Genomic DNA, 27353 nt, shown 5'->3' on the forward strand with positions numbered 1-27353 from the left:
ACAAAAAAATTACACACACCTATATTACAAATTTATAGTTTTGATGAGAAATACATGTGTACACTGGCTACTAGCTTCTTTGAGTAGTTTAGACAATTTATTAAAAATTCCTTAAAAAAATTATACGATTTCCTAATTGCATATATAATTGAGGCAAGAAGTGGTGAGAAAAAAGAAAATATCAAAATCCAAAAAGGGCCACTTCTATTATTATATAAAAGGACTTATCAAAGTGCGAGACAAGTCATGCACTTATAAAAATTTATGGATCCATGGGATCCTCAAAGACTTCAAGGGGTAGGTCTGTGATCGGTTCCTCACTATCTTTCTGTGACATCCCAAGTGCTAATTAAGGCAAATGGGTGTCAGATACTGATTCAGAATAACGAATACATGATAAAATTTATGCAGTGGAACAAAATTATTAAAAATCCCTTACGAATACGTATGAGTTCCAAAACATACATATACTGAGGCTACAAGTGGTTGCAAAATACAAAACAAAACATAAGAGTCACTTTTTTCACTAGACTATTGTGCTGATCAGAGTGCGGGAACACAAGTCTGAGTGCATGACTGTTGTATATATACGTATTAGAACTCATATGTATTTGTAAGGGATTTGTAATAATTTTGTTCTGGTGCATAAATTTTATCGTGCATTTGTCATTTTTAATCTGTATCTGAACCCATTTGCCTTAATTAACACTTGGGATGTCACAAACATATTCAAAAAGAACATTTTAGTGTCACAAAATCCCCTAAATTTACAAGGTAATGGTATATTAATCTGTTGTATTTTTTTGAGTTCAACTATTAGTTCAACAACTTTCTAACTAATACTATTGACTTTTAAAAGTATAAATTTAAATTATTGTTACTATGTAATGTGATGTCTGATATAGACAAAAAAAGATATCTATGGTTTTTGTATTTTTTTTAAAAAAATTAAAAAATAAAATTGCGGTAATTGTAAGAGATCAAGAAATACAATTAAGTTAGATTGTTAGGTGGTGGCCATATTACTTGATGGTTAAGAGATAATATTTATGAGTGTGTGTAAGACCATTTTACAATTATGTGAGAAAATAAAATGTTACAATTAATATCAATATAATTAATTCTACAATCCATACATAAAATCGACTACAAATTTAATTTTAAATAAAGTTGCTGAACTTAAGTACTTTTATATATCACTAAATTGACATATTCACAAAAAAATAAATAAATACATTCAATACATTTTTAATAGAAAATGGTTGATATCAAAAGTTAACAGATTGTATAAAAAAGTATAAAGGTGATAATTCGGTTGATTTGTTAATTTTTTATATAAAATTGTGAGTAGACATGTTCTTCATTAATGGAAACTAATGCCATCCCTTAATGATCGGGCCAAAGGCCCAATAGTTCCAATTCTAGAATCTTTACTTCATTACTAACCGCCTTAATAGAAATCAACCCTCCTAAAAGTTAAATATAATTAAGGCATGATAATACTTGCAAGTGGTAATTCTCTACCTCTACAAAAATAAGAATTGAAGATTCTATCATATGTTAAAATTAATTATAATATAACTAGATGAACAATTAAAATTTGAATACTAGACTTTTCACGTGGATGTTGGTGTTATACACTTTGATAGTAGTGTATAAGTGGTTTCATTGTATTATTACATCTATCTTCATTTTTAAAAAGTACTTATATTGTGTCTTATGAATTTTTGAAACTGTTATCGCAAAAGTATAAATTTGTTTTGAATAAGTAACCCACTAATAAAGGTTAAATACTAGTCATTATCTTTAAGAATCAATTGCAACATCGTACTACAAATACTACAGTAACATATTATCATATTAAAAAAAATTTGCAGTAGTAATTTATGTCACTGGTGTTAAATATGACCTTATTTTATATCAGTAACATTTTTTTTAATAGCAAGAGACTTTATATCATTGATTTTTGAGTATTTATATGTGTAAAAGAAATTCAAAGTACTAATTACTGAAAGTGTTTGAAATTAGCCATCAAAAATATTTTTCTATATTTATTATTCTATGTGATTTTATATATTTAAATATGTATATGTATATGTATATATTGTACATTTCTTCTTGCGTAAAGTATTAATTAGCTATTTACAGATTGTTGAGTTCGAAAATTATTTATTTTAGTTATTTTCTATATTCTGAACATAATAATTGCATCACGAAATTCTATTTATGATCGTAAGGGATTCTCCAATATATTTGAGTTATTTAAAATATTGCATGTTTTGACTAAAATAAAATTTTTAGAATTATATTTAAATTTCATATTAATCAAAATATTAATTGTTTTAGATATTTAGATTATATCGGGATTTTCTTTGACAAAAATATTATTCCTCAATGCCATTATCCCAAATTTAAATTCTATGATCTGAAGAGCGCATTATATTTATTAAATTCTACACAAAAGTTTCATTTGAAATCTAAACAAATTTGAGTATCTAACGAGTTTAATCTTCCTCTTAACTAAACTGAATTTCTACATATAGTGCATCAACAATGTTTCTGTACTCTCTGAATTGAGTATAAGAAAAAAGAAAAGAAAGAAGAGAAAAGGGCATTCTAATAGCATAAATTTATATTGAGCACGCATATATTTCAACAAATAGTAATACAGCCACGTCAAGCCGGGAAAAGGGAGAAATTAAAGAATGAAGAGTAGAACTAGCACAGAAAATTTAAAATATTGAGGTGGAGATTAATTTAAAGAAAATCATAACATAAAGTAATCTAAGTACATGAATGTATGTGACCTGACGACTATGTCTGTGAAGATGACAGCTACAACTATTATGATGACTACAACTATTTAGACGATGACTATGATGACTAAGAAACTAACAACATATCTCTATGGTGGAATTTAATTCGTTATTTAAAGTACATCCCCAATAACACCCAAAAAATTCAAAATCAAATATCATAATTCTCATTTTTTAAGGGTAATTAAACACACTGGACCATACCAATCCAGTAGTTCTTACCTGTGAATGGCACCATCATCTCTGTCTGTTCCTCATTCAACCCGACATAATGCTGTTGCTGTGCTTGAGGATTCATCCCATCAACAAACTGTATTTGTGACTGCTGCAGCTTCTGCACCGTAGAATCCTCCTTGATTTGAGTGAAAGTCTCACCAGGACCCTTCATCACTCCTTTGTCTGTCGCCTCCTGAGGCTGAGGTGACTTGCTGAGTGTTTCCATGCTCTTTTGGATTTTTTTGAGGTGTTGTTCGATGAGCCAACCCAAATCATTGAGATCAATAAGGTTGAGTTAGTGGAGGGACTTCCCAGTAAGACTTTGGAACATGATATCCGTTATCTCCTTTTCGTGATTATCGTTGCGCTGCTTCTTCAGTTGGTCAATTGCTTTAGTGATCCTCTGGCGTAGGAAGCTTTCCTGATTCACCATCTTCTTGTTCTACTCCATCTCGGGCATCCTCTTAAAGTCAGCAAGCACATGTTGGGCTCCGAGAGGGGAAGGCCAAACATCTGGTTGCGAGTCATAAGGGCTGTAAATGATTGTACAGGCTTTGACATCGCAAAGAGTGCTAAGTTCACTCACTTTCTTCATCAGCCCCTTCTTCCTTTTCTTGAATGTGGCTTTTCTTACAGAGTTGTTAGTGATATAAGAGAGCTTAATCTTTTTTCTAGTCATGGTATTTTGTCATGTGTGCCCAAGGGGCTGGAGGGGGTATATATAAAACGACACAACGGTTGAGTAGCCATTAGTAAGGAATGGGGCGGAGTGTTTTAATATGGAAGAATATACCATGTAAGGTAAGATGTGGTGCATTCTAAAACTGCAAGTGGAATGCCCAAATTATCTCCAAAAATGTTATGTCTTTAATAGGGGATATGGAAAAATCTTTTGATTTAGGGAAATGTAATTAAAAAAAATTTAATTAGTAAGTTGTTGTAAGGCTGTATTTATATAAAATTATTCAATTGTGGCCATCCCTTTTAATTAAAAACTATTGCTTCACTGTAATTCATGTATCTACCTACTCTCTCCTGCATTATCCTCAACATGCATTCACACTTGAAGTCAATTATACATGGCAACCACACACAAAAAATTATCTCTTAACCGTCAACTAATATGGCCATCACCTTGTAATCCAACTTAATTGTATGTCTTGATGTCTTACAGTTACTGCCATTTTATTTTTTAATTATTTTTTTAAAAAAATACAAAAACCGAAGATATCATTTTTTTCTATATCAGAGTTCACGTTACATACTAACAATAATTTAAATTTATACTTTTAAAAGTCAATGGTATTAGTTAGAAAGTTGTTGAACTAATAGTTGAACTCAAAAAAATACAACAGATTAATATACCATTACCTTGTAAATTAATAGGGGATTTTGTGACATTAAAATGGTTTTTTTGAATTTGTTAATGTTTATATTTATGATAAATGTGAGAAATGTATTTGATTAAATGAATTATCTTTTTTTTTTTACTTTGACTCCTTGTTATTACTCTATCAAATCTAAATAAAAATAATAGTTTGTTTTAATGCTAAATTTCTAAAATATATTGGTTTTTACCCTCTCATGTCTTTTCTCTACTTTTACTGGTTTGATCATTATACTGTTTATATGATTTTTATTTAACTAAATTGGCTTATATATTTCACAACACGAGAACAAATATTAATCACAATATATATCTATGTATATATATCATAACTAAGTTTTTATGGTATTAGAATACTGTTGGAGTGTAATTAGTAATTATGCTTTGCATGGAAAATTTTGAAATCTTACAAATTAAAGTTTGCATGTCGAGCAAATTAACTATAAACCAAGTACGGGCCAGATGTTTGTTGTCTGATCCAGTTGATATATACATATATATATATACATGTAATATATAAGGTAGTGATGGAAGGAATACATGTTGAGGTAGGTCAATATATATTGAGATGTTTGTATATGTGTATGGAAGGGTGAGCATCTAAATTTTTATGATGTATAGGTAAATATCAATAGAAAGAAAAATATCAACCAGAAAAACACAACTTTTGATGGTCTTGTTGTATCATATCATATAATTAATTTTTTTCTTTATGAATTATATAATCAAATATATTGCAATTATAATGAATTATGTAACATATCCTTGTTGATTTAAGAGGATGTCGCCCCCGGACCCTTCATCACTCCTCCATTTGTGGCCCCATGAGGCTTAGGTGATTTATAGAATGTTTCTATCATTTTTTTGGATTTCTTTGAGGTTTTATTTAATTAGCCAACCTAGATCGTTGAGATCAATGAGGTTGAGTTAGCGGAGGGGCTTCCCAACAAGGCTTATAAACATGATATGCATTATTTACTTCTCCTTATTGTCTTTATGTTTCTTCTTCAGTTGGTCGGTTGCCTTCATGATCATCTATCATAGGAAGCTCTTTTAATTCATCATCGTCTTATTCTGCTCCATATCAGAGATCCTCTTGAAGTCGGCCAACAGTTATTGGGCTCCGAGAGGGGAATGCCAAACCTCTGGTTACGAGTCATATGGGTTGTAAATGATTGCACATGTTTTGACATTGCAGAGAGTCCTAAGTACTCACTTTCTTCATCAGCCCCTTCTTCCTTTTCTTAAACGTGGTTTTTCTTGCAAAGTCATTAGTGATATAGGTAAGCCTAACTTTGTTTCTAGTCATGATGTTTTGTCGTGTTTGGCCAAGGAGCGAGAGGGGCTATATATAGAATGAGACAAGGGTTGGAGAGTTATTAGTAAGGAATGGGGAATGGAGCATTATAATATAGTAGAATATACCATCTAAGGTAAGATATGGTGCATTCCACAACAAGTGGAATGCCAAAATATTACTTAATGATTTGTTAGATATACATGTTCCTCATTAATGTTAGCTTTTATATAAAGAGTTAACAAATCATATAAAAACTCATACATTTTAAATCTTCTATTAAATTTTCAAAAGTTCAAGCATTCATATAAAATGGTATATAGGTGGCCTTAGGCATGAGTTTTTAACACATTAAAACAAGGGAATTTCTATATGATTTATAAAGGTTTACTTCGTACTTCACTTATTAACTTTGAATTTGGCTTATCTATAAAGGATGTATTGTGTTACGATTTTTTGATGTAATGTATTATGATTCTTTTATCTTTTAATTTCTTTTTGTATTCTTAAATATTAGAACTTCGTTGTGTGTGTCTTATTTAGAGAGATTATATATATACTTACAATGATAAAAGAGTGATTCATCGAATAACACTAATCATGTTTACTTCCCTTTATTTAATAACAATGGCACTTTATTAATATATTGTACTTGTGTTAATTGTGTAATTGAATTTTTTTAAATTAAATATTATTCTAGTTATTTAATTAACTACGATTAAAATTAAATATTAATGTAAACAATTATGTGAGAAAATGAAATGTTATAATTAAATATCAATATAATTAATTCTATAATCCATACATAAAACGAGCTGCAGATTTAATTTTAAATAAAGTAACTGAACTTAAGTATTATTATATATCACTAAATTGATGTATTCACACACAAAAAATACGTTATACATTTTTAATAGAAAATGATTGATATTAGAAGTTAATAGATTATATAAAATGGTATGTAGGTGATAATTTGGCTGATCTGTTAACTTTTTTTATATAACATTGCGAGTTCACATGTTCTTCATTAATGGGAACTGATTCCATCCCTTAATGATCGGGCCAAAGGCCCAATAGTTTTAATTCTAGGATCTTTACTTCATGACCAACCACCTTAATTGAAATCAATCCTCCTAAAAGTTAAATATAATTAAGGCATGATAATACTTGAATTTTAAATCAAGTGGTACTTCTCTACCTCTACGAAAATAAGAATTGAAGATTCGACTCTTATGTAATACAAAAATATATATATAATTTATTGTACGTAAACATTAATAAAAATAAATTTTAATAACTCTTATGATTATACCGGGGCAAAACATTACCTGTTAATGGCGCTATCCCAAGTTTTAATTCCAAGATTTGAAGATCGTATCCATATCTATTAAAGTTTATACAAAAATCTCATTTTAAATCTAAAAAAATTTAAGGAGCTAGCTAGCTTCATCTTCATCCTAAGTAGATTGAAATTTTACATATACTACATCAATAATGCTTCGATCCTTGCTCCATTATGTATAAATAAAAAGAAAAAAAAAGAAATGTGACATCCTGATGCCAAACAGGGCACCAACGTCAAAATGAGTTGACATAAAATAGATATTTACATTACAGTAGAACTATACATCTAATACAAAATTTATAAAAGACTGTATCCTAAGGCAATTAGGCCATCTACCTTTTAGAATACAAAATATTAGATAGCATAATTATAAAAACTAGCCTCAAAGTTTAAAACAAAATACAAAGTCTGCTCGAAACTATTCCTCCTGAAAAGAAACTAAAAAGAGTTCTCCAGAATTTTCTTCAAAATCTACATCTAAGGGTGGGTGGATATGGGTGAGTTCCAATACTCAGTAAGATAAATAGAAATAATGATACACATATACGTTTTAAAATATTCATTAATGCACGTTTAATAAAAAAATAATTTTAAGTTTAATTAACAAATTCAAATGAAAAGTTATCACCAAATACTCATATCCAAATAATGTCGAATTCATACAAATTGTCATGAAGATGCTTAGTACTGTATTCAATGGGTTTATACAACTCGCGCGTAGGACAAAACTCATCTTTTGACATAGTTTTTTTATCCTAATTTATTATCTTAATTTATATTTCACTTATTATAAACCAACATGCGCAACCACTTACACCTATTTCTAGAAAGGGCAAATGGGATATCGATTAGTTATGTCTTGGTATGTAGATAGATACAAACATATAATCACAAATATTAAGTACACATATAAATCTCTGATGTCTCTCAGGTTGCCATCATTCATGCCCTTGAGCCGTAGAGCATGAATATAAAATCATTCAGACCAAGGACAACTGAACTACAATTTCATTAAGGGACCAAAACTAGCACCCATATTCTAGTGGTTCTGGAACAAATAATCAAAACCAAATACCCCTCAAAGGAAATATGATGAAGTGGATTTAACAAGACTCTGTGTTTGTTAAATTTTGACCCTTTATTTAATTAGTTAAATTTTTATATTCTTTTATTCTTGTTTTTATTTTACCTTTACTCTTTTAATTTCAAGTTTTTTAAATATTAATTCTACTTCTTTTATAATTATTTATAGATTCTAAATTTATTTCTTATGAGTTTTTAATTTATAAAATTATTCTTAGAATTTTAAGATTTTCTTAATTTTATTAGATTTATTCTTTTGAATTATACCCCTCAACATCCGTAGAAGCTTGATAGGTCAACACGATGCGCAAGGCTTGCTACAATGCGCAGCTGCTTGAAGTGTAGTGGCACTCCACACACAGACCCTATGCGTAAAAGTGCACCAGCACGCGTCAGAGTGCCATGAACATGACCGAACAACTGTGATGACATAACTACAACTATTATTATGATTAAAACTATCAAGACAACGACTATGAGTCTGACAACCTATCTATATGGTGGATTGGAATCGGTTATTTAACGTACATCTCTAACAACATCAAAAAGATTAAAAACTAAACATTTTAATACTCGATTTCTAAGGGTAATTAAACCTGCTTGACCATATCAGTCCATTATTTTGGTAGTTTTTATTTATGAATGGCACCATCATCTTTACCTGTTCCCTGTTAGTAAACCCTACATGAAACTGTTATTGTACTTATAAGTTCATCCTGTCAACAAACCTTGCTTGCGACTGCTGTAGCTCCTGCGCTAGAGAATCCTCCTTGATTGGAGCAGACGTCTCTTGAGGACCCTTCCTGACTCCTCTGTCCAGTGGTCCCCTGAGGTTGAAGTGACTTGATAAGTGTTTATGTCCTGTTTTGGATTTCTTCAAAGTTGCTTCCTTTTTCCTCTTCAGAGTTGCCTCCTTTTTCCTCTTCAGAGTTGCTTCCTTTTTTCAGTTCAGGATTGCTTCCTTTTTGCTCTTCGAAACTACTTCATTTTTTACCTTTTCTTCATCTTTTTTCAATCTTTTTTTCTATTTTCTTCATGAAACCTACATCAAGAATTTTTTTTATTAAATGACCTTTAACTCAAACTTAATTCGAAAGTTATTCTAAATTTAAGTGAAAAGGGTATAAAAATATATTCAAAATCAAACAGATCAATATACTTTTGTGTATACATATAAAACACTACTTATTTTACTTACTACCTAAACAATTGCAATAATATCACATATTTTATAAATTATACAAGATACTGTCTAAACTACTTGAACGAGCTAGTAGCGAGTGTACACATGTACTTCTCATCAACACTCTAAATTAGTAGCAAAGTGTGAGTGTAGTTTTTTATTTTCCAAAATATAGAGAACAAAGATAGATTATTCTACGTATATATTAATTAGTTAAAAGCAAACTTATAACTTAATTTAACGTATTTTCCCATATACATGTACAATATTAATATTAACGAGAATATTAATTGTTTTAGATGTTATGATTATACCAGGACTTTCTTTGAGGAGAACATTACCTGTTAATGCCACTATCCAAATTTTAATTCAAAGATTTGAAGATCGTATCCATATATATTAAATTTTATACAAAAATCTCATTTTAAATCTAAACAAATTTAAGGACCTAGCTAGCTTCATCTTCATCCTAACTAGATTGAATTTTTACGTATACTACATCAATAATGCTTCTATCCTTGCTTCATTGTGTATAAATAAAAAGAAAAGGAAGAAGGGGTTGATGAAGAAAGTGAGTGAACATGTAAAACATATATATGCGCACCTTTTCTTTTGACTCACTTTATGCATATATATATATATATATAAGATTTGCTCTCTAGCTAATGACAATGATTTGCAAACATTTCATACGTAATCTTGTATTTGTTTTTATACTCTTCTAATATGGACACACTAATAATTAGTTCCCAAGTCACAACAAAGTTTTAAAGTAACAAAAGAACTGCCTAATATCTTCTTCGATCTTCACAAGGCCCGCAAATTAAAATTAGCAATACACATATATACATGTAAGAACATATTACATTTCATTCTCTATATCTATATATTTAATTTATATATTTTTTCGATTGCCAACTAAAATCATATATATAATTTGTAATTAATCACTATATTAAGACCTTGTACAAGTAGACAAGAAAAGTTAAATATATACACTGATAATTTTCATAATCCTCATATAAACTTAACTACCACCAATCCCCTTCATTTTCTTTTCTTCAAAGAAAAAACTCCATGTATTAGATCCCTGAAGCAAGCTTGATGCCACGTTAATTCACCAACTCAGTGAACCTATTCTAACCATAGACAACTCTAAATATCTACTCATTCTCTTTGGTATAAGTTAGAAATCAAAGAAAATGACCATATTCAACATTCTCATTAATTTACCCTCTATTAGCTTCAATTATCTCCTATAAGAAAAAGTAAAAACTTGAAAAGTGTCAAATTGAGCATCATACAATAACATAAGTAGAAAAGTAAGAAATGCATTTGTAACTTTTAACAGTGAATCAATAGCTAAACAAAAAAATAGAAGAATCAGTGTAAACCAGCATTGTACGAGTTCTAATGGTACCTATACATGCCCACTAAATAGCTTCTTTCATTGACCAGTTAGAACCAATGTTACAGCATCGTAAACCCATCCAGAGGGCTAAAGAAATAGTCAAAATTAATCAAAAATCCTCCTATTCAATTTGATACTCCAAGATCAATACAATTCATCTTAAATCACTCCTTAGCAGCTATCATCTCCTGATTCACCACTAGTCCAAAATCTTAGGTAAAGCTATCATAAAAGCTATATTACTCATTAAAATCACCAATACTTGTCTTCTAAAGGTCCGGATCAAATTAAGTGTAAATGCTTTCGAGATTCTTTGCCTACTTAGGCTTATTAATTCACCAAGTTATTGAAGTCTTTAAACTTGAAGTTGAGTTTAAATATAAGGGAAATCATCTTCAGTAGTTTTAATGTCAAGACTGTTGATATTTTTTAAATTTGTTTCTTACTTAGCTTATCAATTCACCACGCTGAAGAGAAAGTTATGTAAGGAGGCATGTTTTTTTCTTCTAACTTTGTTTTTTATTTTATAGTATTACGTGAAAATTTTAACTTTTTAGGATGTCATCGAACAAATATGAGAAATAGGAGTTGGTATTTGTTCATATAGCAAATAGATCTCTTTACTCAAGTTGATGATGAAATAGGGAGGATGATTAGTTCAGTTTCGACAAGTGACTACATGCTTTATTAGATATTTAGAAGACTGGATAGTGTTTTAAGCTTTTGCAATCTTCATCAATTAACTATCTCAAACGTATATAAGCTCCAATATTCTACCATTCACTTTCTCTTACAATTTCTAAAATGTCGAAATAGTTAATGGTTACAAGATAAATAAAAATAAATTGTTTTAAAAATAAGAAAGTAAAAAACATAAAAATTTTAGTATAAGTACGTATATGCATATATATATAGCAAAAACATAAACAACTATATCTAACTCATGAAAGAATTCTTTGTTGAAATGTAACTTACCTTTTGATGTATCTGTATGAGGCTATGAAGGGGGATCATATAACAGATGTTTTAAGAATATGCTCTTTTCACGCTTAGCTTCTATTTCAAATCACCTATATTATCGTATAATTTTATTCTTAAATTGTGCTTTTCATTTTTCAAAGGGTGGCGATTTTGTGTTTTCTTGTAATTCTCTATTTAAAAAAGATGGAACTATCCTTATTGACAAAATTATATTTTATTATTCAAAGAGAAAAAGGACATGCGAGTTCCATTTCGTTAATAAAATTATCTTTTAATTAAGGAAAAATATGCCACACTTAACCTATAGCCAAACGCTTAAAAGGATTTATCCCCAAAGAAAATTATCAGTCACTTTGCCAACAAAGAGCTAATTATTTGGAATTAATTAACAGCATCCTGTATAAAATAAACTAATAGAGTAACATAATAAGATGAATAAAGATTAATGATCGATATGTATGCATGAGGGAGCTTTACATGTAAAGTAACCCTATAAGCAATCCAACATTTAAAAGTATGCCCGTAGGACTTCTGATATCACCTTTTTCATTTTCTTGTGTATCTAACAAATTTTTTTTGCCCTAAATAAAGTACATTTGTATTAAATTTATTGATTAAAAAATAACAATCTCGTGCAAGAAAAACAAATATTTTTTTTTCAAAAAAGAGGATAAAAGGAGAACTTTATTGTGTAATTTATATTTTTAATATAGTTATAGCTATCAGAGCCATATTTTGATACAACTTCTCCCTCATCCTTTTCACAAATCAATCCAACCATGTTTCCCATTTCCTCTTGCTCCCTAATGTTCTTCGTAACCATCTATCATTATTTATTTCTATCAAACTCACCCCTATTCATTATTTTGGTATGCAAAACACAATTTATTCATATATTAGCTATCTAAATTCTTCTAGATATATTAACAGCTCTAATACCATGTTATCTTGTGAGAATTGAAAATTTTGTTTTATTATTGAGATACCACTATTTATAGGCATATTATGTATATAGTTTTACAGAGAAAAGATTAAATAAAAATTAAATACACATTTACACCGTAAATGCACTAAAATTTTTTGAATAATACATGAGATATGAATTTATATTGTTGGAAATAGTATATTATGGTGATGTTGGCGATAGCAGGAAAACAAGCTGACTATTCATTGTGGTGTGGGGTGAGGTGTTAATTGGAAAAGTGAATAGGAATTTACAAAGTTGTAAAGGTCTAGCATATATGCACTATCTTCAAGCGTCTGTGAATGAGTGAGAGGGAGTAACAAAGCTGGGTGGAAGAGAGGAACGAATGGGTTTAAGAGGATATTTGTAAAAGCTTGGAGATCTTTGGTTGGTGTGGGTGATATGTGTTCTTTTTGTTGTTTCTTTTTTCTTTTTAGTGCACATATAGCCAGAGGAACGCTTGTTCCAATTCTCAGAATCTATTAGGTATTCATTAACTCATATAGGCATGATCCTTGGAGCTTCTATACATACAATATGAAATTCACGCATGACCAAAGTTAATGAATTCTATTTCTACTAGTTTAGACAGGTAGGTCTCTCGAAAAACCCTTTCATATTGTTGTTAACATCATCACACATACACATATAGGAATTTATTTTAGATGTGTAATGTAGTGTTTAGACTATGTTGTCTTTATTTATGCCTTTTTTTGTGATTATTTTATGCTCCAAGATCTCATGTATTTTAGATGATGCTAGTGGTTGATTTTGCTATATAAGCATTCGTTATGGTTCTTTTTATAAATATACTTTTTATGGATAAACGGTATATTATTTTTCAGAAAAATATTACTTCTAAAATATAGAATTGAAAGTTAAGATTTAGATTTTTTAGTCACAATTCATACATTTTATTAATTAGATGACACAACCTCTTAAAGATAATTTACAAAAAAGCACAATTTGAATCTAAAATCTCTCATGAATAGAAGAAATACCAATCATATTATTAAGGAAAGTTTAGTTTGATCAAATTTTAAAATGGTATAATAAAAGTAATATATATGAAAACTTTTGTATTGATTTTTGTAATAGCTGCAAAATTCTTAAAGAAATCAAACATATATTTCTTACCAATTTAATGCAGTAAAAATATAAAAGTGTTATCTCTCTTTCAATAAAAGAATGATACTAGCCTGGTACTAATATATATGCCTTCTCCTTGACACTCTATATTAGTCTTTTAGATAATTTTTTTTTTCAAAATGAAATATAATTTAACAATAGTAATTAACCATTTTAAACAAAATAAAAGTACCATTAAACAATATATCCGATTACCACAATGTAGATTGAGAAGAAAAAGAAAAAGGCGCAACCATGTCCAAAAAACAATTAGAAGGAAACAATTCATTATGCATTACTGATTCCAACCTTTAACATAATTATGATATTCTACAGATTGCATACTGGTATACATATAAATAACTAAAACCAGTTAAAGATTATATATACGACGGGCGAATTCGCAAGTGCACAAAGTCGTTAAAATAATAAAGTGATAAATAAAGTATCGTCCTGCAAGGATTGTGTACCAAGTACAAAAATTGTAGAAATTCTATTATTGTCTAGAAATCAAAATTTAATAATAATTTAATCAAAGCAAAATAATTAAATTAATGAAAACTATCGGTGTAAACCCATCAGAGTAATTGATTTCACCTGACTCTTAGGTATATCCAAGTTTTAATTTCACAATCAATTTAATCTAGTTTGCAATGATTGAACAAACCTAATGTACTTTTGGTTTTCCTCCCAGTATTCACTAGGTTTATCAATTAAAAACTAATAACTTTTTATAACAATTATTAATTTTAACATGACTTTGTTAAAAAATCACGAAAATTTTCATCCCAAAAATCTACAATTTGAAAGCAAAAACATAAAAATAAAAATAAAAAATAAATTACTTGCTTAATTTTCCTCAATCCGCTGCTCAGCTCCAAGGCCACTTCTTTTTTCTCACCAGATTTTGGTTCACGTCGGCTCCCAACCAGATATGGGTTCATCTATGCTCCCCTTTTAACATTATAGATCTAGTTCCTTTTGTGGGCAGTAGAAAAAGAGGAGATAGGATTTTGCATGCCTCCCTTTTTCACTTTCAGCTGCCTCCTTTTTTCCTTGTTAAAACTGCTCATTTTTCTTCTTCAGAGATGCTTCCTTTTCCCTCTTCAGAGCTAGTTCATTCTTCCGGTTCAGAATTGCTTCCTTTTTCCTCTTCGGAGTTGCTTTCTTTTTGCTCTTCAGAACTACATCTTTTCTCTTTTCTTCTTTTTTATTCAGTCTTTTTTTCTATTTTCTTCAGGAAACCTGCACCAAGAATTTTTTCCATTAAATAACTTTGAACTCAAAATTAATTCAAAAGTTATTATAAATTTAAGTAAAAAGGGTATAAATTTTTTAAAAAAATTGAACACATCAATATACTTTTGTGTATACATATAAAACAATACTTATTTTACTTGCTACCTAAGCAATCGCAATAATATCACATATTTAGTAAATTATACAAGATACTCTCTAAATTACTTAAAGGAGCTAGTAGCAAGTGTACACATGTACTTCTCATCAACACTCTAAATTGGTAGTATATGTGTGAGTATAATTTTTTTGTTCTACAAAATATAGAGAAAAAAATAGATTATTCTACATATCTATTAATTAGTTAGAAGCTGATTTATGATTTAATTTAATGTATTTTGCCAAATACGTGTATAATATTCATATTAATCAAAATATTAATTGTTTTAGATGTTATGATTATAGTGGGACTTTCTTTGAGGAAAACACTACCTGTTAATGCCACTATCCCAAATTTTAATTCCAAGATACAAAAATCGTATCCATATCTATTAAATTTTATCCAAAAATCTCATTTTAAATATAAAAAAATGGACGGAGCTAGGTAGCTTCATCTTCATCTTAACTAGACTGAATTTTTACATATACTACATCAATAATGCTTCTATCCTTGCTCCATTGTGTATAAATGAAAAGAAAAGAAAAGAAATGTGACGTCCTAATGCCAAATAGGGCATCAACATCCAAATGAGCAAACATAAAGTAGATATTTACATTGCAGCAGAAGTATAGATTCCATACAAAACTTACAAAAGACTGTATCCTGAGGCAATCATGCTATCTACCTTTTAGAATACAAAATGTTAGAAAGCATAATTACAAAAACTAGCCTCAAAGTTTAAAATAAAATACAAAGTCTGCTCCAAACTATTCCTCTTGAAGGGAATCTAAACAGGGGTGAACCATAATTTTTTTCCTAACCTACATCTAAGGGGGGATTTGATATGGGTGAGTTCTAATACTCAGTAAGATAAATAGAAATAATGAAACACAAATACATTTTAAAATATTCATTAATGCACATTTAATAAAAAATTAATTATAATTTCAATTAACAAATTCAAATCAAAAGTTATCGCCAAATATTCATATCCAAATTAAATGTCGAATTCATACAAATCCTCATGAAGACGCTCAATACTGTATTCAATGGGTTTACACAACTCACGCACGCAGGATGAAACTCATCTTTTGACACAATGTTTTTAATACTAATTTATTATCTAATTTATATTACACTGATTGCAAACCTACATGCGTAGCCCCTTACACCTATTTCTAGAGAGGGCAAACGGGATATCAATTAGTCATGCCTTGTTATTAAATAGATACAAACATGGATTCACAAATATTAAATACAAATATAACTGTCTCAGGTCTCTCAGGTTGCCATCATTCATGCCCTTGAGCCCTAGAGCATGAATATTAAATCATTCAGAGTCTCAAGGACAACTGAACTACTGTTTCGTTAAGGGACCAAAACTGGCACCCATATTCTAGCAGTTTTGGAACAAATAATCAAAACCAAATTTCCCTCAAAAGAAATATGGTAAACCAGATTTAACTAGATTTTGTGTTTGTTAAATTTTGACTCTTTATTTTATTTGTTAACTTTTTAGATTTTTTATTCTTGTTTTATTTTTCCTTTAGTCTTTTAATTTCAAGTTTTTTTAAATGTTAATTCTCATCCTTTTATAATTATTTATAGATTTACAATTTTTTTCTTATGAGTTTTTAATTTATAAAATTATTCTTAGAATTTTAAGATTTTATTAATTTTATTAAATTTATTCTTTTAAATTAACCACATTGTTTTTTGCTATACCAAATTTCCAATTTATACCAATATTTTAAAAATACCAATTTGTCCAAAATTTACTTAGCTTATCGAATTATAGATTTTATTTATTTATTTTACCTTGTGCTCGAGGGAATTTACCCTCCTACCCGCATCTGCAGTATGGGGAACACATATGCGAAGACACCTCAGCATTCGTAGAAGCCTACTAGGTCAACACGACGCGCAAGTCTTGCTGCCAGCTACTTGGAGTGTAGTGGCACTCCCACACATAGACCCAATGTGCAAATGCACACCAGCACGGATCGTAGTGCCATGAACATGCCCGCACGACTATGACGACAACAACTACAACTATTATCATGATATAACTATTAAGACAATGACTATAGGTCTTACAACCTATCTATATGGTGGATTATAATCGGTTATTTAAAGTACATCTCCAACAACTTAAAAAAAATTAAAAACTAAACATCCTAATACTCGATTCCTGAGGGTAATTAAACCTGTTGGACCATATCAGTCCATTATTCTGGTTGTTCTTATTCGTGAATGGCACCATCATCTTCGCCTGTTCCCCGCTAGCAAACCCTACATAAAACTGTTGTTGTACTTACGAGTTCATGCTGTCAACGAACCACACATGCGGATGTTGCAGCTCCTACGCCAGAGAATCCTCCTTGATTTAAGCTGACATCTCCCAAGGACCCTTTATGACTCCATCTGGTGGTCCGCCAAGGCTGAAGTGACTTCCTAAGTGTTTTTATCCTATTCTGGATTTCTTTAAGGTGTTGTTCGATGAGCCAACCCAAATCGTTGAGATCAATGAGGTTGAGTTGGTGGAGGGAAATCCCAATAAGACTTTGGAGCATGACCTACATGATCTCCTTCTCACAATTATCCTTGCACTAGTTGTTCAATTAGTCAGTTTTCTAGATGATCCTTTAGTGTAAAAAGCTATCTCGATTCATCATCTTCTTATTCTGCTCTGTCTCGAGCATCCTTTGAAAGTCAAGAAGCACGCGTTAGATTCTTAGAAGAGAAGGCCAAACCTCTGGTTGCGAGTGATAGGGGCTGTAAATGAATGCATAGGCTTTAATGTCATAGAGACTACTATGTTCGCTCACTTTCTTCATCAGCCCCTTCTTCCTTTTCTTGAATGTGGTTTTTCTTGTGGGGTCATTAGGTGATATAGGAAAACTTAACTTTCTTTCTACTCTTGGTCTTTTGTTATATATGGCTTAAGAGAGGGAATGGGTATATATAGAATGAAACAAGGGTTGAAGAATATTAGTAAAGCATGGGGAGTGAAACTTTAAATATACCATGTGAGGTTAGATGTACTGCATTCTAAAACTGGAAGTGGAGTGTCGAAATCATCTCCAGAATGCTGTCTTTAATATGGAATATGGAAAAATATTTTGATTTAAGGAAATGTTTCACAAAATTTAATTAGTGAGTTGTTGCAGGGCTCCACTTATACAAAATTCCTTTAATAATGACTGTCCCTTTTAATTAAGAGCTAATGTTTCACTATAGTCAATCTGTATATCTACTCTCTCCTACATTATTTGATTTTGTATGCAGTATGTAGAATATGATTATTAGAGTGCATGTTTATTTGATTTTTTCTTTATGGAAGAATATTTTAATTACAATTATTAAAGTCAAAATATGTCTCTATATCACAACAAATTATATACATTTAGTAGACACTTAGTTACTATATGCAATCGGGCTTCCATCTTTTTCATTCTTTATACATATCAAAACTTATATTTTTTTCATGAAGCTGTAGTAAACAATCAGTAGTTATTTTGAAAAAAAGATTCATTTGAAGATCATATATGCTAAAAATATTTAAAATACATAATAAATCATATGAAAGAAGGAAAATAAGAAGAAAATTATTTATCTTTGCTTTCAATCAAATACATGCAACTAATAAATCTACTACACTAATGATAAGATTGCTTTCTTTCTTTTTCGAAATAATTCGGCTGATTTGTTAATTATAATTCTACTCTACCCATCACGTTTTTTTTAAACATAAACTTTATATAAAATAAAGACATGAGATCACATACATCTATTTTCTCTCCATACATTGGTGTATGTGAGTGCCCTTTTCATGTATATCTTCAACGGAAAAAAGAATGAGGGAGCCTATAATGGTTTTATATTGAAAAAGCATGTATAGATGGCAAAACTCAAGTAAGGACATTTGTGTTTTGTTCTCAATAAGCACATATGTTTTACATGTTCATTCACTTTCTTCATCAATCCCTTCTTCCTTTTCTCGAAAGTGGCTTTTCTAACATAGTTGTTAGTGATATTGGCAAGTTTAACCTTCTTTATAGTCATGGTATTTGGTCGTGTCTGGCCAAAGAGCAAGATGGTATATATATAGAATGAGACAAGGGTTGAAGATTTATTTGCAATGGATTTGAAGTGGAACTTTGAATATACCATGTAAGGTTAGATTAAAACTACAAATGGACTGCCCAAATCATATCTAGAAATGTTATGTTTTTAATAGGACATATGGAATGATCTTATGATTAAAGGTAATGTAACTTACTAAATTTAATTAGTGAATTATTGCATGGTTGCACTTTTATAAAACCATTCAATCCCAACCATCGTTTTTAATTAAAAGTTAATGCTGCACTATAATGCACGTATATATCTACACTCTCTTATATGTGTAGGTGTGTAAAAAAAATGAAATGAACGGGAAGATTGCTGGAATATTTGATTAATTTTCCCTGTATATTTGAGGTTAGTTAAATAGAGAGAGAGAGGGAGAGAAAAAAAACTTGAAATTACCTGTCTTAAGGCAGTAATAATTGCATATAAATAGGTCACCCATCCTTTGTACTAAGCATCCCATTTTTGTCATATAGAAAATTGATATTGCTTTTGGTAAATTTCCAATATAGTCCTCTAATTAAGATAGTTTGCATTTCAACCGTAAAAGTCTTTGTTTTAGTCACAACAATATGTTCACTTTTAGTTGGTTTTTTTTCTTTTTAGTGCACATGTAGCTAAAAACAAATGTAGAAAACGTTAGGGCTTATAGACATCCAATCACAACAAAACACTTGCTCTAATTCTCACAATCTATAAGTTGTTTTAGATGTGTAATGTAGAGTAGACTATTTTATGGTTGCTTATGTCACTTTTTATATGATGCTCTTGTTTCATACTCTAAGGTCTCATGTATTTTAGATGATGCTGGTGGTTGGTTTTTGCATATAGGCATAACTTATGGCTGGTTTTGTAAATCTGCGCATTATTGTTAAGAGCTATATTACTTCTCAAAAAAATATTAATTCTAAAAAATGAAAATAAAATTTAGGATTTAAATCTCTATAGTGACAATTCATACATTTAATTAATTAGTTAGCACGATCTCCTAAAGATAATATATGAGAATGTACAATTTGAATCCAAAATATTTTATAAAGAGAGGAAATACTATACATACTGTTAAGGAACGATTAGTGTAATTTAATTTTAAAATATAATAATTAAAGTAATATATATGATTACTTTTGTATTGACTTATGTAATAGCCGAAAACCTCGTAAAGAAATCAAAGATATATTTCCTGCCAATTTTATGCAGTAATAATATAAAGGTGTTGTCTCCCTTTAGTAAAAAAAATGATACTAGTATGGTTTTAAAATATATACCTTCTGAACCTCAACAATCCATATTTGCCTATAAGATAATTAACTTTTTTTAAAAAAAATTGAAATAAAATTTATCAATTGTAATTAACCACTATAAACAAACGAGAAGTACCGTCAACAATACATCCAACAACTGCAAGAGAGATTGAGAAAACAAGAAGAAGGCAAAGTCATGTTCAAAAAATAATTAGAAGAAAACACCTCATCATCCATTACTGATTCCAACCTTTAAGATAATTACAATATGCTATAGATTGCATACTGGTGTGCATATAAATAACGAAAAACAGTTAAAGATTATATATCTGTGTGTATACGTATAAAGAAATACTTATTCTATTTGCTATTTAGACAAAATTGCTATTACATCACAATAATATGACATATTTAGCAAATTAAACAAGATACTGTCCAAACTGCTTAAAGGAGCTAGTTGCAAGTGAACACATATACTTCTCATCAATGCTCTGAATTGGTAGTATATATGTGACTATAATTTTTTTGTCTTTTAAAATATAGGGAACAAAGATAGATTATTCTATATATCTATAAATTATTATAACCCGAAATAAATTGAATGAAATAATTAAACAACATATTTATAATTTTAGCGTATTTTTCCTGATACACGCATAATATTCATATTAATAAAAATATTAATTATTTGAGATATTTCGATTATATAGAGGTTTTCTTTGAGGAAAATATTATTCCTTAATGCCATTATCCTAAATTTTAATTTAAAGATTGGAAGAGCGTATCCATTTATATATGTATTAAATTTACATATATCCATATGTCAATTTACCCTCTATATTAGCTTTAATTGTCTCCTATAAGAAAAAGTAAAAACTTGAAAAGTGTCAAATTGAGCATCATGTGTAACTTAACAGTGATTCAATACAAATAGTAGAATTAGTGTAAACTAGCATTGTATGAGTTCTAATGGTACCTATACATACACACTAAATAGCCTCATTCATTAACTAATTAGAACCAATGTTACAGCATCGTAAACCCATCCAGAGGGTTAAAGAAATAGTCAAAACTAAACAAAAATCCTCCTATTCAATTTGATACTCCTCACTCCTTAGCAACTATCATCTTCTGATTCACCACTAGGCCAAAATCCTAGGTAAAGCTATCATAAAAGCTCTATTACTCACCAAAATCACCAATACTTGTGTTCTGAAGGTCTGGATCCAATTAAGTGTGGATGCTTTCGAGATTCTTTACTTACTTAGGTTTATTAATTCACCAAGTTATTGAAGTCTCTAAGCTTGAAGTTGAGTTTAACTATAAGTGAAATCATCTTTAATAGTTTTAATGTCAAGACTATTGATATTTTTTAAATTTATTTCTTACTTAGCTTATCAATTCACCACACTGAAGAGAAAGTTGTGTAAGGAGGTCATTTAGCCCCTTCATGCCTACTATAGCTAGTTATTTCGGTTTTCTACTAGTAGCTTTAACTATAACCTCAGCTCTATTTATTGGTCTAAGCAAGATACGGCTTATTTGAAATTAAGTGAATGAATAGTTTATTAAAAAAAAAAAAATCTTTCTGTGCTATTCCATATATTCGAATAGTTCCTTACTTTAACGTGGTAATTACCTTAATTACCAATTATTGGTCATTGAAATTCATGGGCAATACAGATTTCTATTTAGGGATAGATATTACCTCTCTTTTTCCTCTTTTAAAAAAATATTAGAAATGATTGAAGTTTTTCATTTTTGGAATCATCGTAGGTCTAAATCCTATTACTTTGGCTGGATTATTCGTAACTGCATATTTACAATATAGACCTGGTGATCAATTGGACCTTTGATTAATTAAAATCTCTTTTTTTTTGTTTCGACTGACCTCCCCTCCTCCTTTCTTTAATTCATGGGAGGTCAAATTCAGATTTAGATTGCTGTTCAATTATTTGAGTTCAACCTTCCTTTCGACCTAACAAATGAGAGCAGAATCATGCTCTGTCGGATTTGAACCTACGACATTGGGTTTTGGAGACCCACATTCTACCGAACTAAACTAAGAGCGCCTTCTTATCACAATAGATAAGACTATAAATATAAAGATGAGTATTCTTTTTTTTTTTAACCCCAATACATTTTGTACGCTTATACTATTATATAAGATATCATAAAATTCAAAAATAATGTATGTCCGATTTGAATTTTATTTAATCGATCTAAAATTGATCCCTCATTACTGCTCAGAGGAGAAGTAATAGGTAGGGATGACAGGATTTGAACCTGTGACATTTTGTACGCAAAACAAACACGCTACCAAGCTGTGCTACATCCCTTTCAATTGGTCTACAGTGTCATTGTAGAGAATCCCTGTCTTGTTTTCCATATCCTTATTTTCTCTATTGATATACAAAATTTCTTTGCTCATTTCTTCTTTTTTTTGGTCTCATATTATATAACAAACATATAATAAATAATAAATGAATATTTTTCGTGGGAATTCTCTCAATTCTATTTTCAGGTGGAAAGTGGCGTATTTTTCTGTTTTAAGAAAAGGAAAATCTTATCTATCAAATCGTTGTACATTTCAATTTGAATTTTGAATTAGGGATTGGGGATTTCGCGTAAAAATACAAGTATACAAGTGGTCCTTAACTACATATACATCTGATTATATATGTATTACCATAATGTAATACAATAAAGAAGAAAGAAGGAGGATTTTAAGTGCGTGATCTAAAAACATATCTTTCCATAGCACCGGTACTAAGTACTCTATGGTTTGGTTCTTTAGTAGATTTATTGATCGAGATTAATCGTTTATTTCCATATGCATTGACATTCCCCTTTTTTTCATTCTAGTTATTGACATGGTAAGGGGTTAAGAAATTTAGAGATACAATCAAATATCTGTAACCAATCCCCCCCCCCCCCCTTTTTTATTTTAGAATTAGGTAGAATAAGGAAGGGGAGGAAGAGAAAGAAAAAAAGGATTCAACCTAAGCAAAACTAGGGTTCAGGATCCAATTAAATTACTAATAGAGCTAAATTTCTAATAAAGTGAAAACAGAAATGTGGCTAGGACAACAGTAGCATATTTTACAAGATACTAAAATACTGTGCAACAATTCTAAAAATAGTTAGAAAAAATTAAAATTATTGTATTACTTATTATTACTTTATTATTTTATTATTTTTATTTAATTTCTATATTCTATATTAATATTAATTCCAATGAAATATTTCATAATTTGATTTTGAGTTAGCAACTTCTCTTTTTTTCGTTCCTTTCTTCTTCACTTTGGATCGGAAAATAGAAGATTGGGGTGAATCAAAAATCCAAAGGAGGTTTATGGCCAAGGGTAAAGATGCCCGAGTAACGATTATTTTGGAATGTACCAGTTGTGTTCAAAACGGTGTTAATAAGGAATTAACGGGCATTTCCAGATATATTACTCAAAAAAATCGACACAATACGCCCAGTCGATTGGAATTGAGGAAATTCTATCCCTATTTTTACAAACATACAATTCATGGGGAGATAAAGAAATAGATCGAATCAAGTGCTTGTATGTCAATTTTCCAAGGAACATGAAAAAGATAACATCAGGTATATATTATTACATATATTTAAATAGAAATAAATCAAATAAATAAATAGAAACAAACAAAATCCTATTTATATTTATTAATTATATGATAAATTTCAAATTATATAAATTATATATATAAACTATATAATATAAATATATAAATAATTTTTTTTTTAATCCGATCGAAATCAAAATAAGATTTTCGAAATAAGGAATAAACAAATCATGGATAAATCCAAGCGACCCTTTCCTAGGTGTTTGCCCCTGATTCAATCGGGGGATTGAATTGATTATAGAAACATGAGTTTAATTAGTCGATTTATTAGTGAACAAGGAAAAATATTATCTAGTTGGGTGAATAGATTGACCTTAAAACAACAACGATTAATTACTATTGCTATAAAACAAGCTCGTATTTTATCTTCGTTACTTTTTCTTAATAATAAGATACAATTTGAAGGAAGTGAGTCGACCATTAAAACTACTGATCTTAGAACCAGAAATAAATAGTCTTATTCTTGAATTGAATCAAAATTCCAATCCGAACTCAGGGGTGGATTAATATTAATGTTTTGTTCAAAAAATTAGAGAATCAAAGTTTGATTGTCGTGTCTGTCGTAAGGAAAAAATAAAATAAAAGAATCGTCGAAGAAGAATAATTTTTTTTATTGAGCATATTTGCTCATTTTTCTTTAACGACTTTCTATTTTATCATACTAATTTCTACTCTACCTTCCCCAAGCTCATTCTCCCCGGAACTCCATTTAAAACATTCCATGGATTCCTTCCAATCTCCTTATTTTCGAATTTCATTAAAAATGGTATAAAGACAACTCCTATTTGATATAGCTATTTGTGCAAGTATTTTAGGATTAAGAAGCAACTGCTTCTTGTACAGATTGTATATGAATCTATTATAACTATAGGATACCCCACCCCCACGAATTACTGCATTTATTCGAGTGATCCACAAACGACGAAAATCTATTTTTTTCCTACCTCTATCTCGATGAGCTGAAACCAAAGTTCTTATTCTCTGTTGAGTAATAGTTCGAGTAAGTCATGAATGAGCCCCTCGAAAGCTTGATGCAAATAAACGAATTTTTGTTCTACGTCTCCGAGCTATATATTCGCGTTTAATTCTGGTCATTGAATAAATGAAACTTTGATGAATAACTAATTCTTTCTTGTAGTTATCCTTTTCCCTCTTACTAGTCTATTAATAACAAAATGGATTCTTCCAATGTATAAAATAAAAATTCCAATGGCTTTTGCTCCTCTAACCTTCCCCCCCACGATTTTATCTTCTTTTTTTTCTATTTCTAAGCATTTTTCCTTGAAATTAGAAATTATATTGATACTTGATATCATAAAAGGTCTAATAACTAAGAAAGGTAGTAAATCGAAATGATAAATAAAGAGTGGGTTCCATCATTTCTATGGTTACTTCTTAAACGGTGAGGTCCACTCTATACACCGGAGCTCTTTCTTCAATTAATCAATACTATTGGTAACTTGTACAGTTCACACTTTTTGGCTCTACCCGTGAATTTTCCAGTAATAGATCTTGTCTTTCACAACGAGATCTACTTTATCTTTATACAGTAACGGTATTTAATTATGAAGATTAGCTGACCCTGTTAGTCCGTTCTTACAAGAGTAGAAGAATAATCTTTTTGTTTATTTAAAAAAAATAGGATTTCCCCCACTTAATGGATAACTGTTTGTTACCAATGGGGGATTTTTTCTCCAAAATTTAGGTGATTGGATTTGCACCAATGGAAACCATAAGTTTGATACACAATAGAAGGATATGATATATCGATCCTTTTTAGTTTTTAGATAGTGAATATAATTCCTCCATTCTATTTTATTCACTGGTACTGATCATTGATACTGACAAAAGAGTTTCCTTTCTTTTGTCTCAGCCATGATCTAACCTGAACGAGTCGCACATACACCCTAGTACACATTCCTCGGCGCTGAGGACATCCCCCAAGAGTAGGGGATTTCGTGGCATTTCTGATTGGTTGTCTTGTATTTCTAATAAGTTGTTTAATAGTTGGCATGCTGAATCATATGTATAATGGGCTGGTTTAGATTGATCCTAATCGGATGATTCTGAATTACTTCTATTAAATATTCTATTAAACGTTTAATCGAATATTTAACTAAACCCTTAAAATGTTAAAATCTTAAATTGTGGATTTACGTGAAATCAATGCTATTTTTTATTGAATTATATAAGATCAATAATTCCATAAGCTTGGGCTTCTGTTGTTAACATAAAAACATCCCTTTCCATGTCTTAAGATACAACCCATAAGGGCTTGTCCGTTCTTTGTATATAAACCCTTGTGAAGGTTTTGCAAAGTTTTAGTAGTTCTTCTACTTCTAGGATAAATTCTCCCACTTGTGCCTTATAAAAAGAACTAGTGGGTTGATGGATCATTACCTTGATGAGAGAATGGTTCTTCTATCTCACCCGATGAAGCGAGGAGGCGAGATAACAAATAATGAAAAAAAAGAGAGAGAATTGAACAACCGTACGGCATTTCTTGTGCATTGCATACGGCTCTACAATGGAATTCACGTTTTTACCTTTCATTGAAGAAAGAGAAAATATAGGGTCTATTAGACCCAGATCAATAAATGATCCAATTACCACCCTTCTTTTTTTGGAGTTAAAAAAATACTATGATGGCCCTGTTGCTTTATTGCTTTATATATTTATTTCGTCAGTTATTCAGCAATCCCAAAGTTTCTTTTTTTGTACTTTTTCATAACATAAATATTATTCGTAGCCTTCCGGTGTGAAAAAAAAGTTTGTGATGCTGAAATGGGCCCCCGATAAGTAACTAAGATAAAATTAGCTAAGAGAAAATTAGAAATACCCTTTATCTCATACTACTCTTTCGATACATAATCTAATATTTTGAAAAAACAATTCATATCGAATTCAAAGTGCCATGCTATTATTACTTATTAATTCATATTTCATATGGCGAAGGCATAGTCTTCTTTTTTTTTCTTGCAAATAAAAAAAAATCATTGGTGTCAGGCGTGAGGGAATGCTAGACATCTAGTAATTTCTCGTCCGACTAGGATAAAAGATCCCATTGAAGCAGCCAATCCCATGCATACTGTCTGTGCATTTGGTTGCACAAATTGCATA

The 27353-nt window shown here is 30.0% G+C and overlaps 2 non-coding genes and 1 pseudogene across 2 annotated transcripts; all 3 read right to left on the minus strand.

Moving 5' to 3' along the window:
• Window positions 1-3000: 3000 nt before the first annotated feature.
• LOC148268902 (agamous-like MADS-box protein AGL80 pseudogene) lies at window positions 3001-3740 on the minus strand (annotated as a pseudogene).
• An 18840-nt stretch (window positions 3741-22580) lies between these two features.
• Window positions 22581-22654, minus strand: TRNAW-CCA (transfer RNA tryptophan (anticodon CCA)). The gene has a single exon. It is a non-coding gene; the product is annotated as a tRNA-Trp (tRNA).
• Window positions 22655-22847: 193 nt separating this feature from the next.
• Window positions 22848-22921, minus strand: TRNAA-UGC (transfer RNA alanine (anticodon UGC)). Its single transcript has one exon. It is a non-coding gene; the product is annotated as a tRNA-Ala (tRNA).
• Window positions 22922-27353: the final 4432 nt, after the last annotated feature.

Source organism: Carica papaya, chromosome 2 (genome assembly GCF_054855325.1).
Source record: "Carica papaya isolate Zhongbai chromosome 2, ASM5485532v1, whole genome shotgun sequence".
In the NCBI taxonomy this organism is placed as follows: Eukaryota; Viridiplantae; Streptophyta; class Magnoliopsida; order Brassicales; family Caricaceae; genus Carica; species Carica papaya.